Source organism: Bidens hawaiensis, unplaced genomic scaffold (genome assembly GCF_021521415.1).
Source record: "Bidens hawaiensis isolate Kalapana, Puna unplaced genomic scaffold, B.hawaiensis_p1.1 tig00003506_1, whole genome shotgun sequence".
NCBI lineage: Eukaryota > Viridiplantae > Streptophyta > Magnoliopsida > Asterales > Asteraceae > Bidens > Bidens hawaiensis.
Genome location: NW_027491197.1, coordinates 1246829 through 1260329, shown reverse-complemented (window position 1 = coordinate 1260329; position 13501 = coordinate 1246829).

Genomic DNA, 13501 nt, shown 5'->3' with positions numbered 1-13501 from the left:
GTGTTGCAGAAGACTTTAAGAATTTTACCATTTACAAGCAGAATGCGAATGAATTTATCGAAACAAACGACTTCGGCACGGTGCAAAGATAACCAATCCATGCCAACTATGACATCGAAACTTCCCATTTGCATCGGGATGAGATCGATGAAGAATTTATGCTTGGAGAGAATGATAGAGCAATCGCGGACGACGGAATTTGTAGGTTCCCTGGACTGATCTCACGAGATATCTCGATCAACTCAGGTGTGGAATCCCTGCGTAGATCGTTACGAGCGTAGAACACACGAATCAAACAAACACGATACGATAAACGAACACGTTATATTATAACTCAAACACGTGATACGATATCACTATTACATACACACGTTACAGCTCTCGTAACAACTCGAACCAACTAAACGAACAACTAATGCTCAACAAGCCGTAACCTAACAATATAAATACACGACAACTTCGCCTGGCATGTTCAGGCGAAGTTGTCCATAACTTCGTTTGTCTAACAAGTTCGCCTAGGCGAACTTGTTAACAACTTCGCTTAAGACATATATAAAACATAATTAACATTACAGACTCGATTACAGACACTAGACTATGAACTACTGACATTATGCACCAACAGACTCCCCCTTGGCAGTAGCTTCATATCTTGATCTTTAAGCACTTGTCTTGTAATCTTCATGCATGTACTCCTTCTCTTACGCATACCGTGACTACTCGCTGATACTTCCTCGCTTCGTCTTTCCAAGCAGGAATATAAAATATCTTCTTTTCATTTAACACCTGCAGATCAGCTTTCGATAAATTAACAAGATGCATCGGATCATACACCCTCAGCACTTCTTGTTCGTCGTCGTCTTCCATCACGGCTTCAGCAGTCTGGCAATCAACATACCACCATTTAAGATTCTTCAACACATCTTGAGGCATAGTCTTCATTGGAACCTCCTTAATGCATCGGATCGGTTTGTACTTCATTACCATCCATGGCTTGCCATCTGCTCTCATTCCCCTTTCTTTATCTTCCACTAGCTTTCCCTTCTGTGGCTTTAATAACTCAAACTACTTTTCTTTAATACTTTCTTTCCACACGATCTTCCCAATAACTCTCGCCATGTTGTCGTCGCTTCTATTAATCAACCCCAATCTAGCCAAATCCTTCACCTCACATTCAGGCAATGTATTGAGAGATCTCAACGTCCTCTTAAAGTATTGAATACCATCATATCTTTTCACCACGAACACTTTTAGCTGTTCATCATATAGCCAACAAATAATTCCTTTCTTCGACTCAGCGTAGCCTTTGATATTATAACTTTTCTTGAACATGGTTGGAACAGCAGGCTTCTTAGTTTTGATAAACCAATGAGCATAGCCTTCCTTCCACCTAGGCTGCTCCTCCCATTCAGTCTCATCATTTGCCATCTCATTACCCATATCAGCTTTCTCAACATCTGGGATCTCGTGTTCAACATTTTCCTCAATTATCTCACCCTCTTCGATCTCATCTTCAATCACAATTTCTGCACCAATCTTTTCAATCTCCTCAATTGGCAGCACATCATCATCAAACATCACATCATCATCTAGCATATCATCATCCAATTCTTTCAAAGCATCAATCACATCATCTTCATCATCAACCATCACCACCTCATCACCACCAACTGCACCTGCAGACTCCCCCTGAGCTGTGGAAGTCCCAAGAGCTTGAGTAGTTCTTGGCAACTCACCACCTGCACCTTTCGATGCATTGGGATCATCGTCTCTATCATTTCTCTTCTTTGTCCTTAACTCGTCGCCTCTACGATATCACTATTACAGACACACGTTACAGCTCTCGTAACAACTCGAACCAACTAAACGAACAACTAATGCTCAACATGCCGTAACCTAACAATATAAATACACGACAACTTCGCCTGGCATGTTCAGGCGAAGTTGTCCATAACTTCGCTTGTCTAACAAGTTCGCCTAGGCGAACTTGTTAACAACTTCGCTTAAGACATATATAAAACATAATTAACATTACATACTCGATTACAGACACTAGACTATGAACTACTGACATTATGCACCAACAGACTCCCCCTTGGCAGTAGCTTCATATCTTGATCTTTAAGCACTTGTCTTGTAATCTTCATGCATGTACTCCTTCTCTTACGCATACCGTGACTACTCGCTGATACTTCCTTGCTTCGTCTTTCCAAGCAGGAATATAAAATATCTTCTTTTCATTTAACACCTGCAGATCAGCTTTCGATAAATTAACAAGATGCATCGGATCATACACCCTCAGCACTTCTTGTTCGTCTTCGTCTTCCATCACGGCTTCAGCAGTCTGGCAATCAACATACCACCATTTAAGATTCTTCAACACATCTTGAGGCATAGTCTTCATTGGAACCTCCTTAATGCATCGGATCGGTTTGTACTTCATTACCATCCATGGCTTGCCATCTGCTCTCATTCCCCTTTCTTTATCTTCCACTAGCTTTCCCTTCTATGGCTTTAATAACTCAAACTTCTTTTCTTTAATACTTTCTTTCCACACGATCTTCCCAATAACTCTCGCCATGTTGTCGTCGCTTCTATTAATCAACCCCAATCTAGCCAAATCCTTCACCTCACATTCAGGCAATGTATTGAGAGATCTCAACGTCCTCTTAAAGTATTGAATACCATCATATCTTTTCACCACGAACACTTTTAGCTGTTCATCATATAGCCAACAAATAATTCCTTTCTTCGACTCAGCGTAGCCTTTGATATTATAACTTTTCTTGAACATGGTTGGAACAGCAGGCTTCTTAGTTTTGATAATCCAATGAGCATAGCCTTCCTTCCACCTAGGCTGCTCCTCCCATTCAGTCTCATCATTTGCCATCCCATTACCCATATCAGCTTTCTCAACATCTGGGATCTCGTGTTCAACATTTTCCTCAATTATCTCACCCTCTTCGATCTCATCTTCAATCACAATTTCTGCACCAATCTTTTCAATCTCCTCAATTGGCAGCACATCATCATCATCAAACATCACATCATCATCTAGCATATCATCATCCAATTCTTTCAAAGCATCAATCACATCATCTTCATCATCAACCATCACCACCTCATCACCACCAACTGCACCTGCAGACTCCCCCTGAGCTGTGGAGGTCCCAAGAGCTTGAGTAGTTCTTGGCAACTCACCACCTGCACCTTTCGATGCATTGGGATCATCGTCTCTATCATTTCTCTTCTTTGTCCTTAACTCGTCGCCTCTACAGCTTGTCTCCCCCTGAGATGCCAAGAACTCCTTCATAGCATCTATAATTCTCCCATGTTCAACAAGGAGGGACGACTGTAGTTGATTCTCTGCTACAAGGCACTGAATAGCCTGGGTCTGGACAAGATTCACCCTTGATTGTTCTGCCACGACCCGCTCAAGTGCAGCTATTCTCTCCGATTCTGAGAGGGTTGCATCGAAATCAAACCTCATGTTAGATGTGTCTTGAGTATACTCAGCAGGGATTTCGAATGAAACCGGGACATCAGAAGCAGTTGTGGACATAACCGCAGGTGGTATCGTGACCGACAACCCTGCAGTTGCAACGACTGTCGACTCTACAAATTGTGCCACCACCTCTGAAGGAGTAAGCGTTGGAGGTGGTAAAGACACAATCTCCGGAGTCGTCAGCTGACAAGTAGTAGATGGAATGTCGAAAGCTGATGATGTAGCCACCACAGGAACATCCGCGGCGCTTAAACTTGTAACCTGTACAGATGTAGGAACAATCGACATACCTGACAGTGCGGGCGGAGCGAAACGTACAACTCTTGAAGTCTCTCCAGCTCCCATACCTGCACCTGTCCTTTCCCGTCTCGAACGTCTGATCAGTTTGTGAATATCTTCTTCTTCTTCTTCTGACTCACTATCATCAGCTGTCCTCTTTCTCTTCTCTAACGTCCTCTCTCGAGTCACCATCATCCGTCTAGCTTCATTCATTACATCATCAAGATCTGAGTCAGCCACCGTCGTAGCTGCTCTAGTAACATTCACTTCCCGAACCTGTGCAGCAGAGACCTGCACCTCTTCTTGTGGATCAAACCGGTCCATGTCGAAGAATCCTTGGCCGCCAAATGCAGCATCAAGGTCTACATCCTCCTCAGCCGATACAACAGGCACAGCAGGTACATCTCGAGTTGCTCCTGCCTGTCGTGGTTGAGGGTCTCTGAACTCATCCCCAGTAGCCGGAACATACTCCGGGTTGATTAAATACCCAAACAGTGGAGTATGCCTCGGACGCAGCTCAGGCTTGCTTCTCGCACTCGAAGTCCGGCATTGAGCAAAGATCCGTTTGCTCACACTCTCCACGTATCGTATTGGACGTCGTTGAGGCAACGTGGGAGCAACATGATTCAAGATCATCTGAATGAATCTTGGATACATAATGAACCGCTCACGAGCCATCGCTCTCCTCTGCCTATCGATCTCATAAAAGACCATCTGACTGAAGCTATAACGTTTGTTATAAGTCAGAGCAGTCATTGCGGACTGCATGGTCGCACCCATCCCGTCAGTGCCCGCCTTCCTCCCTGACATGCAGACAATCATTACGTGCATGAGGAAGCGCCACTGATCGAGTAGGAAACCCTTCCTCCTCTGAGTATCACCTAATGGACCAGAATAGCCCATTCGGAGAAACGCTCCATCACGGAACGGAGCCACAAACTCTGTAGGGTCATCCCTAGTCTCCTCACCGAACCGTAAAGCCACCCGTATTTGTTCAGATGAGAACTGAACCTCTTGATTGTTGACGGTTGCTCGCATAACCGGGGGCTCAACGCGGCAATCGTATTCCACAGTCTGCCAGAAATCCTCGATATTGGGTAAGGAAATCGGCAGAGTCGTAGTGATAGCGTGGAATATCCTCGAGCGAATGAGGAATGTGATTATCTCGCGGTAATCCTCAATACCGCTCGCTTCCGGGTCTAAGGTGATATACAAGTTATGACCCGGGAAGAATTGCCTCGGATTATCTCCATCGTCTCCTCCAGCGCCTCCAGCACCTGCTACTGCAGCCATATCTGCAACAAACGAACCAAGTTAGATAAACGTTAAGGCATAACACAAGTTCGCTTGTTACCATGAGCGAAGTTTTGAAAATCTGTATAGGCGAAGTTAAAGGTGGGGCGAAGTTGGGAACAACTTCGCTTCATCTTTAAGTTCGTCTAATAATTAATAAATAAAAAGGTAACAAGCGAGCTCACCACAACATCGCCTCAGGCGAAGTTGGGCCTCAGGCGAAGTTACGGATAACTTCGCCAAAACCCTAAGTTCGCCTGAATCTGAATCGGCGACAGTAAGGTCGATTCAACTCCGGAGAACCTGGTGTTTCGGTCAATTTTGACGATTTAGGAGACTAAAACACATGATATTAAAGCAATCTGGACGATCAGATTGTTCATGAACACGTAAAAACAAGTTTTGAAATCCGGTTCAAAAAAACCGTCGGTCCGAGGTATCGAAACAGGTCGAAACGACCTTTGATAAGCATGAATAAACTGACAACACGATGTACCGACACCACAAACCTTGAAATCCAAACAAAATCTGGAAAAAAAGAACAAGGAATCGGAAAAACAACAAGTTCGCTGAAAACTGGTTAAGTTCGCCGGAAAATACGGAATAAGTTAGCTGGATTTTGAAAATTATGAACAGTTTGACCTTTGAAAATCCTTATATAGGAGCGGAGTTATACAGGCGAAGTTACGGTTAACTTCGCCTAGGCGAAGTTATTCACAAGTTCGCCTGTTTAACAACATCGCCTATATTTACAAAATCAACCCTTATAATTTGAACATTTTGCAATTCACTTTTAAAATTTCCCTTTAAGAATTAAATAACACGATCAAGTCCAAGTAACCAGTTATAAAATCATAAACTACCTAAGTACGAAAAACTTTTAAAAAATTAAAGTACAAGGGATCAAATTTCAGTCTCGATAGGGACTACTACGTTTTAGAAAAGATCCGAACAGGAATCATACTAACTACGTGACTGTCACATAGATCCGTGTTTAACTGTATTATGACATAAAGGAACAGGTTGTATGCAGGTAAATTACTTAAGATGGTTTTCATCGTTTCTGTGATACGAGTTAAGTTCAATTAAGCCTCAAAATTTAAGTGGGCAACAACTCAGAGAGTATGATGCCTCCTATCTATTCTCAAAGCGTATTTGGCTTTCCCCAAGTCACCCCGAATTGACTTTGACCCATAGTGTCTGATTAAGTTTGTAAGTACTCTTCATCTGCTTCCCGTTCTCTTTCTTACTCCATGATTGAGAAGTCTTGACATTGTCAGCTCTAGAATGTTTCAATAACTCATATATATATATATATATATATATATATATATATATATTTTTTTTTTCTATTTTGTTTTGTTTTTTTTTTTTTTTTAAATAAACATTTGCATAGACTTCAGAGTAGTAAACAACTGCAAGTCCCGAATCTGGATCACTGCAGTTTCTTCACACACTATCTTTACGGGAATCAGAACACTAACAGGCTCGTGTATGACTGGGTAATCGCTTTTCTGCCTATCATTCGAAAAGATATATATGAAGACATGCAGAACTCTTAAGGAGTTTCCACGTAAAATCGAGTAGTTTTAGTTTGTATCACATCTACTTTTACGCACCATAAAAAGCTACCATGTCATACAATGACTGTCCTAAAGCCTTTTAAGCCTAATAACTTCACTAGTTAAGCACACAGAATCAGTATATCTATAATAATCAAAGGTTGGATCAATTTTCTGTTAAACATAGCAAACGAACTTCTTACGAAGTAGTAGACTTGAAAAATAATTTCATTTCCCATAAAGAAAAATTTTTGACTTCTATCGCCCCGATCAAGTCAAGTCTTCAGGTTAACGGCTATCCTGCGAATCCAATGGATTAGCTGGACCGACCACATACAAGTATGTGTCCTTCTAACTAAGTATGATCGACTAATTTTCAGCGAAAGAATGAAAACTCATCATAAACCGCCCCAGTCACTTTCAGTTATCTGGTTAATGGCTATCCGCATATTCTACAAGCAGAATTGAGGACCAAACATATCCTAAGACACGTCCTTCAAACTGAGGTAACCGACATAATTTTAAGCGATAGTGACGTTTTTTTTTTTTTTTAAATAACTTGAAAAGCATGGTTACTCGGGATTGATCATCCCATTCAGCTCAATAAGGTTTTGAAATCTCGTTTTGTCAAACGCTTTAGTATATAAATCAGCGAAATTATCAAGCGTATCCACCTTTTCAAGCACAATCAGTTTCTTCTCAGCACAATCCCGTATAAAATGATGACGTATGTCAATATGTTTAGTTTTACTGTGCTTCACGGGATTGTTAGTTACTGAGATAGCAGCTGTGTTATCAATGCAAATAGGAGTAAGTAAGAAATTCAGACCATAGTCGCGCAACTGTTGTTGAATCCAAAGAACCTGGGAGCAGCAGTTGGATGCTGCCATGTATTCTGCCTCACAGGTTGAAATTGCGACTGAAGTCTGCTTCTTGCATTGCCACGACACCAATCTGCCACCAAGAAACTGACATCCTCCAGTTGTTGATTTCCGACTCTGATTGCACCCTCCATAATCAGAATCTGTGTAAGCGACTAGCTCCAAGTCTCCTCCTCTCGAGTACCACAACCCCAGCTTCGGCTTGCCCTTGAGATACCGCAGTATCCTCTTCGCACCCTTCAAATGAGATTCTTTTGGGTTTGCCTGAAAGCGTGCACAAAGACAAACAGAAAACATTATATCAGGCCTAGAAGCAATTAAATACATTAAAGAACCTATAATAGCCCGATATTGAGTTGGGTCCACATCTGCATCGTTGTCTGAATCAACACCCAATTTGTGATTGACGCAGACTGGAGTATCAAATGGAGAGTTGTCCTCCATCTTGAATCGTTTGAGAACATCATGGACATACTTCGTCTGATGAATGAACATCCCATCCTTCTTCTGATCAACCTGCAATCCTAAAAAGAAAGTTAGTTCACCCATAGCACTCATTTCAAACCTTTTCTTCATGACGGCCTCAAACTCTTGACACATGGAGACTTTTGATGCAGCAAAGATAATGTCATCCACGTAGACTTGCACTAGCAGGAAGTCGCTTCCTTGTCTCTTCACAAACAGTGTGCTATCAATCTGACCTCTTTCAAACCCATTTTCAAGCAAGTAATCTGATAAAGTTGAGTACCAGGCACGAGGTGCCTGATGTAATCCATACAATGCCATGCTTAACTTGTACACGTGGTCTGGAAAGTCTGGGTCAGGAAAACCCGGAGGCTGCTCAACATACACAACCTCATCAACTTTCCCATTCAGAAACGCACTCTTCACATCCAACTGAAATACCTTCATCTTCTTATAAGCAGCAAATGCCAAAAACAATCTAATGGCTTCCAATCTTGCCACAGGAGCGAACACTTCATTATAATCAATCCACTCTTGTTGATTAAAACCTTTAACGACTAGCCTCGCCTTGTTTCTTATGATAATCCCTTTCTCATCTCTCTTGCACTTAAACACCCATTTTGTGCCTATCGCATGCACATTCTTCGGTTTTTCAACCAAATCCCATACTTCCATTTTCTTGAACTGAGCCAACTCTTCTTGCATGGCTTCGACCCACGAGCTGTCCTTTAGAGCCATTTGATAGTTCTTCGGTTCGATCTGGCTGATAAAGCAAGTGTACAAGCATTCGTTGATTATCCCTGTCTCCTTGATGCTTGTGTAAACACAGGTGTGCTCATTCAAGCTACGTCTTGTTTGTACACCGGAGGACACATCACCAATCACATTCTCCAAAGGGTGATCTTTATGAATTCTCGTGGTCGGAACAGAACCGACATGCAAATTGTCTTCCAAGTTAGAAGAGAGCTCGTCAATGGTTGTTTCATACTGAGAGTGAAATGGATTGAAAAATTCTTCTTCAGTCGAGGCTGCAGGGGAATCGATAGCATTTGATGAGGAAGGTTGACATTTATCGATTAGCTGTCTTTGCACTAGATTTTCTTCCTCATCAAGGATCATCTTCGTAACAACTCTCTCTTCTTCTTCAGCAATATCCAAATACGGTATGTTAAAAGACTTAAAAAGTTTAACATAGTCGAAAAACTCAGCAGGTTCGTTGCTTGGTTTTGGCGGTTGGTAACTTGTGATATCGGTGTTACACACCACCTCAACCTTGCTGGTCGATGTATTAAAGACACGTCTGTTGGGAGTCCCAACAACATAACCGACTAAGATTCCTTCATCGGCTACTTCACCAAATTTATAATTTGTCTTTAAAATCAAACAAGGGGACCCGAATGGTTCAAGACCACTCAAGTTGGGCTTCCTCCCATGCATAAGCTCATAACACGTTTTACCAAGTCTTTTAACAGTTAAGACTCTATTCAGAACATAACAGGCTGTAGCAACAGCTTCAGCCCAAAACACCACAGGAAGCTTCGAATCAGCCAGCATTGTTCTGGCTCCTTCAATTAACGTTCTGTTCTTCCTTTCAGCCACTCCATTCTGTTGCGGTGTATACGGAGCGCTGTATTGGTGTTCAATCCCTTTCTGAAGGCAGAAGATCTCCATTTCAAAATTCTTGAACTCCGTTCCATTGTCACTTCTGATGAACTTAACCCTTTTATCCATAACATTCTCAACTTTGGTAATCAAATTCTTCACCATCTGAGCCGTTTCATCTTTTGATTTCAGGAAATATACCCACGAGTATCGTGAGTAGTCATCAGTGATCACCAAGCAGTATGAAGTACCTCCTAGACTTTTTGCATTCACGGGACCGAAGAGATCCATGTGAAGCAATTCTAGGGTACTGGCAATTGAATTGACCTTCTTGGTGTGATGGGATTTCTTGTGCTGCTTTCCCTTCTTGCACGGTAGACATTTGTCTTCAAAATTGAAATTTTTCAAGGGAACGCCCAGCACAAGCCCATTCTTGACAATGTGGTTCATCTTCCGAAGATGAATGTGTCCCATTCTCCTATGCCACAATTCGGATTCCGATTCGCTCGCTTTTGTCATAAGGCATGATTCTTCCGTGGCCATTTCCGTCGACCTCATATCCATAATGTACGTATTCCTCTCACGTGGAGCCTTCATCACAATCCACTCCTCTGGTATCTGAAAACCAGGATGTAACACAATTGCTTCATTCTTTGTGAAGTGTACGGTGTACTCCTTATCACAAATCTGTGACACACTCAGCAGATTGTGCTTCAATTCTTCTACAAAGTTAACTTTCTCCAATGTCATCTTTCCGTTCGACACCGTTCCCATTCCTGTAATCTTGCCTCCACTTTCACCGGCAAAGCTTACTCTCCCTCCTTGAACAGGTTTCAAATCGTGTAACAAGTATTTGTTACCCGTCATGTGCCGGGAACAGCCGCTATCCACAACCCAAAGATTATTGGCAGCCCTGTTCAACTGTTCCTGCACGATAAAAGCAAAAGATTAGAATCTAGGGACCCAAGACCAATTGGTCTTGGATCTATACATCCCGAACTTCGGTTTTTCAAAGTTAGTACTTTGATAATTCCTGTAAGTCCTACTAGGATACCTCCTTGTAGATTGATTGTGAGGCCTTCCAAACCTTAGTGAATTGAAAGAATTATAGTTTGTGGTTTGGTTATTAGTAGTGTAAAACTGAGATTTGTTTCTATGAAAACCTGAATTAGTCACATTTTTGAATTTTGAATGGTTTTCATTTTTAGCAGTAGGATAATTACCATTAGGCATATTCTCAGTTTTATTAGGCCTCACACCTCTGAATCGCTGCTTCAGAGGGCAATCTGCAACAAGATGTCCTAATTGATTACACCTAAAACAACACCTATGCTCAACTTTTTTATCAACCGGTGTTTTAGATGTCGATGCTTTATTACCGCCCGTTTGTCTCACATATGGTGGAACGTACGGGTTTAGTGGAGTACTCTTTTTATTCGTCTTATCTTTCTCTCCACCATTGGGTAATACCACCTCCTCTTTTGCCTTACCAGACTCGGATGACTTATCCGAATCCGATGAGACTGGACTTGGATCAGAAATTTTAACACTTGAAACAGGCTAACTTGTTTCGCCTCCACTAACATTTGGTTCTTTACAAGTTACTTTAACTGGTACTGTCTGAGCAACCTCAAAGTCAACAGATTTCTGAACACTAGGGTTAAAAGTGTAATTGTGATTATAAGGTGGTGGAACCTCATGATAACCAATTCCTCCTCTCTTAACAGAGGAACCTTGATCACTTACAAGGTGATCAAGAATAGCAGAGGAATTTCTGAACTGCTCTAGTTTTCTATTCAGTTCCACCACTTTTACCTGGTGATCAGCAATCTGTTTTTCTCTATCAGCAATTAGTTTGGTTTTTTTCTTCAAAAACTTCATAGCTTAAATCAATCACTTCAATTTTTTCAGCAAGTTTTGTTTTTAGACTTTTAACATCTTTTTCACAAGCTTTTATTTTGACTTTATAGCTATTTTCTCTTGCTTTTGTAAAATGATGATCTTCTTTTAGGGTTTTAAATTCAGCATCCAACCTAACATACTGATCGGTTATAGTTGTTAATTGCTCAGACAAGTTTTCACATTTAGAACATGTAGGTTTAGAACATACCTCAGAGAGCTGGTCTTTAACATCTGCCATGAAAGCTTTTTCTTCTCCGGTAACCTTCTCACTTTCTTCAATTTCAACCTTCGCCAAATTTGCCTGCTCAAAAGTTTCTTTAGAATGCAGGTTCCAGTTGTATTCATCATCTTCTCTGGACATCATGGCACTATAATATTTTCTACCCTCATTATGCTGTGTAGACCTTCCCTGACTTCGTTCCACACGCTCATTCCTGCATTCCTTTGCAAAGTGACCGTTTTGCTGACAATTGTAGCATCTTACCTTCGTCTTGTCGAAACCTGGCCTTCCACCGACAAACTTTCTTCCGGTCTTATTCATAAACCTTTTCACTCTTCTCACGATCATGGCCATCTGCCATTGTAGATCCATTTCTTCCATATCATCAGCATCAATCTGGTCATAGTCTTCATCCAACATAGCTGGATCAACAATCTTCCCCTGAATGTAGTTCTCATAGGAAGCAATGAAAGAAGCGTAGAGACCAAACTGCTCTTCAGCTGACTTGACACTCATAGGCATCTTGGAGTAGTTGTTGCTGGGAATACTTGGAGAGCAACTACTCTTGCTTACCTGGGGTTGAGAACCACTCGATCCACCTGCTACATAGCAAACATCACCATTTGTGTTGACTGACACTTGCCCCTCATGTGATGAGTTTGCGCCCGACTCTCCCTTCGAGTAGTAGGCAGCAGATTCAGTCTTCGATCCTGAGCTAGTGTTGACTTTAGCTCCATACATACCTGGATCTTGAACCTAATCCGTAGGTGTCTCCTTTCTAACCATGTTAAGCTCAAAGGTTCTGAGCTTGTTGACTGCCGTTTCTAGATCATATGTGGGAAAATCTTTGTCTTCCCTCATCAGCACAGTGTACATCTCCCATTTTGGTGGGAGAGCATCTAGAAGCTTCTCAACTATTTCTTCTTCTCGGTAGGAAATTGAATAGTTGCTCAATTCAGTCATCAGATGGTAATATTGAGTGATAATATCATCTAAAGATTCATTCTTCAAATACTTGAAGACTGAGAACTGGGTTTTGAGCAATTTTATCTTTGAAGCACGGATTCCTACATTCCCTTCAAATCTGTTCTCAAGAGCTTCCCAAAGCTCTCTTGCTGACGTATACTTTCTAAACGTATGAAGGATCTCTTGTGGAAGAGCCATAGTAATAGCAGCATGAGCCTTGCTCTCGGCCTCATACATCTTTTTCTCTCCTTCTTCCATTTTGCTATACTTTTTGATTTGATCACGACCTTCATACTCCATAACTGGTGGAATATAACCATCCTGGATGCATACCCACATCTTCGCATCCTGGTATTTGACGTATTGTATGAACCGATCCTTCCATGCAACGAAATCGGTTCCCTTCAGCAATCTTGGGGCCTTAGTAGCTGACCCTGCTTCAACTTCCATCTTCACTAACTCAGAGATGTTAATCGACGACATCTTTCCCGAAAAGTAAGAAACCCGAAAAATTAATTTTTTTTTTAAAGCACTGTAGGCGAAGTTACGGATAACTTCGCTTTAGTCTTAACTTCGCAGAAGAACTTCGCTGACGATTAACTTCGCTTAAGGTAAGCGAACTTAGGAGGTAGGCGGAGTTGTAGAGAACTTCGCTGAGTTAGGCGAACTTGAGAAGATAGGCGAAGTTGTGGATAACTTCGCTTAACCTTATATCTTCGCCGAAACCCTCCGTATCCTAACGGCAACTTCGCCTGATGAACACGGACGTTTTTGCAGATCTGAAATCTGGATTTTACGAGGTTTTTGACGGTGCAAAGGCTTGAAT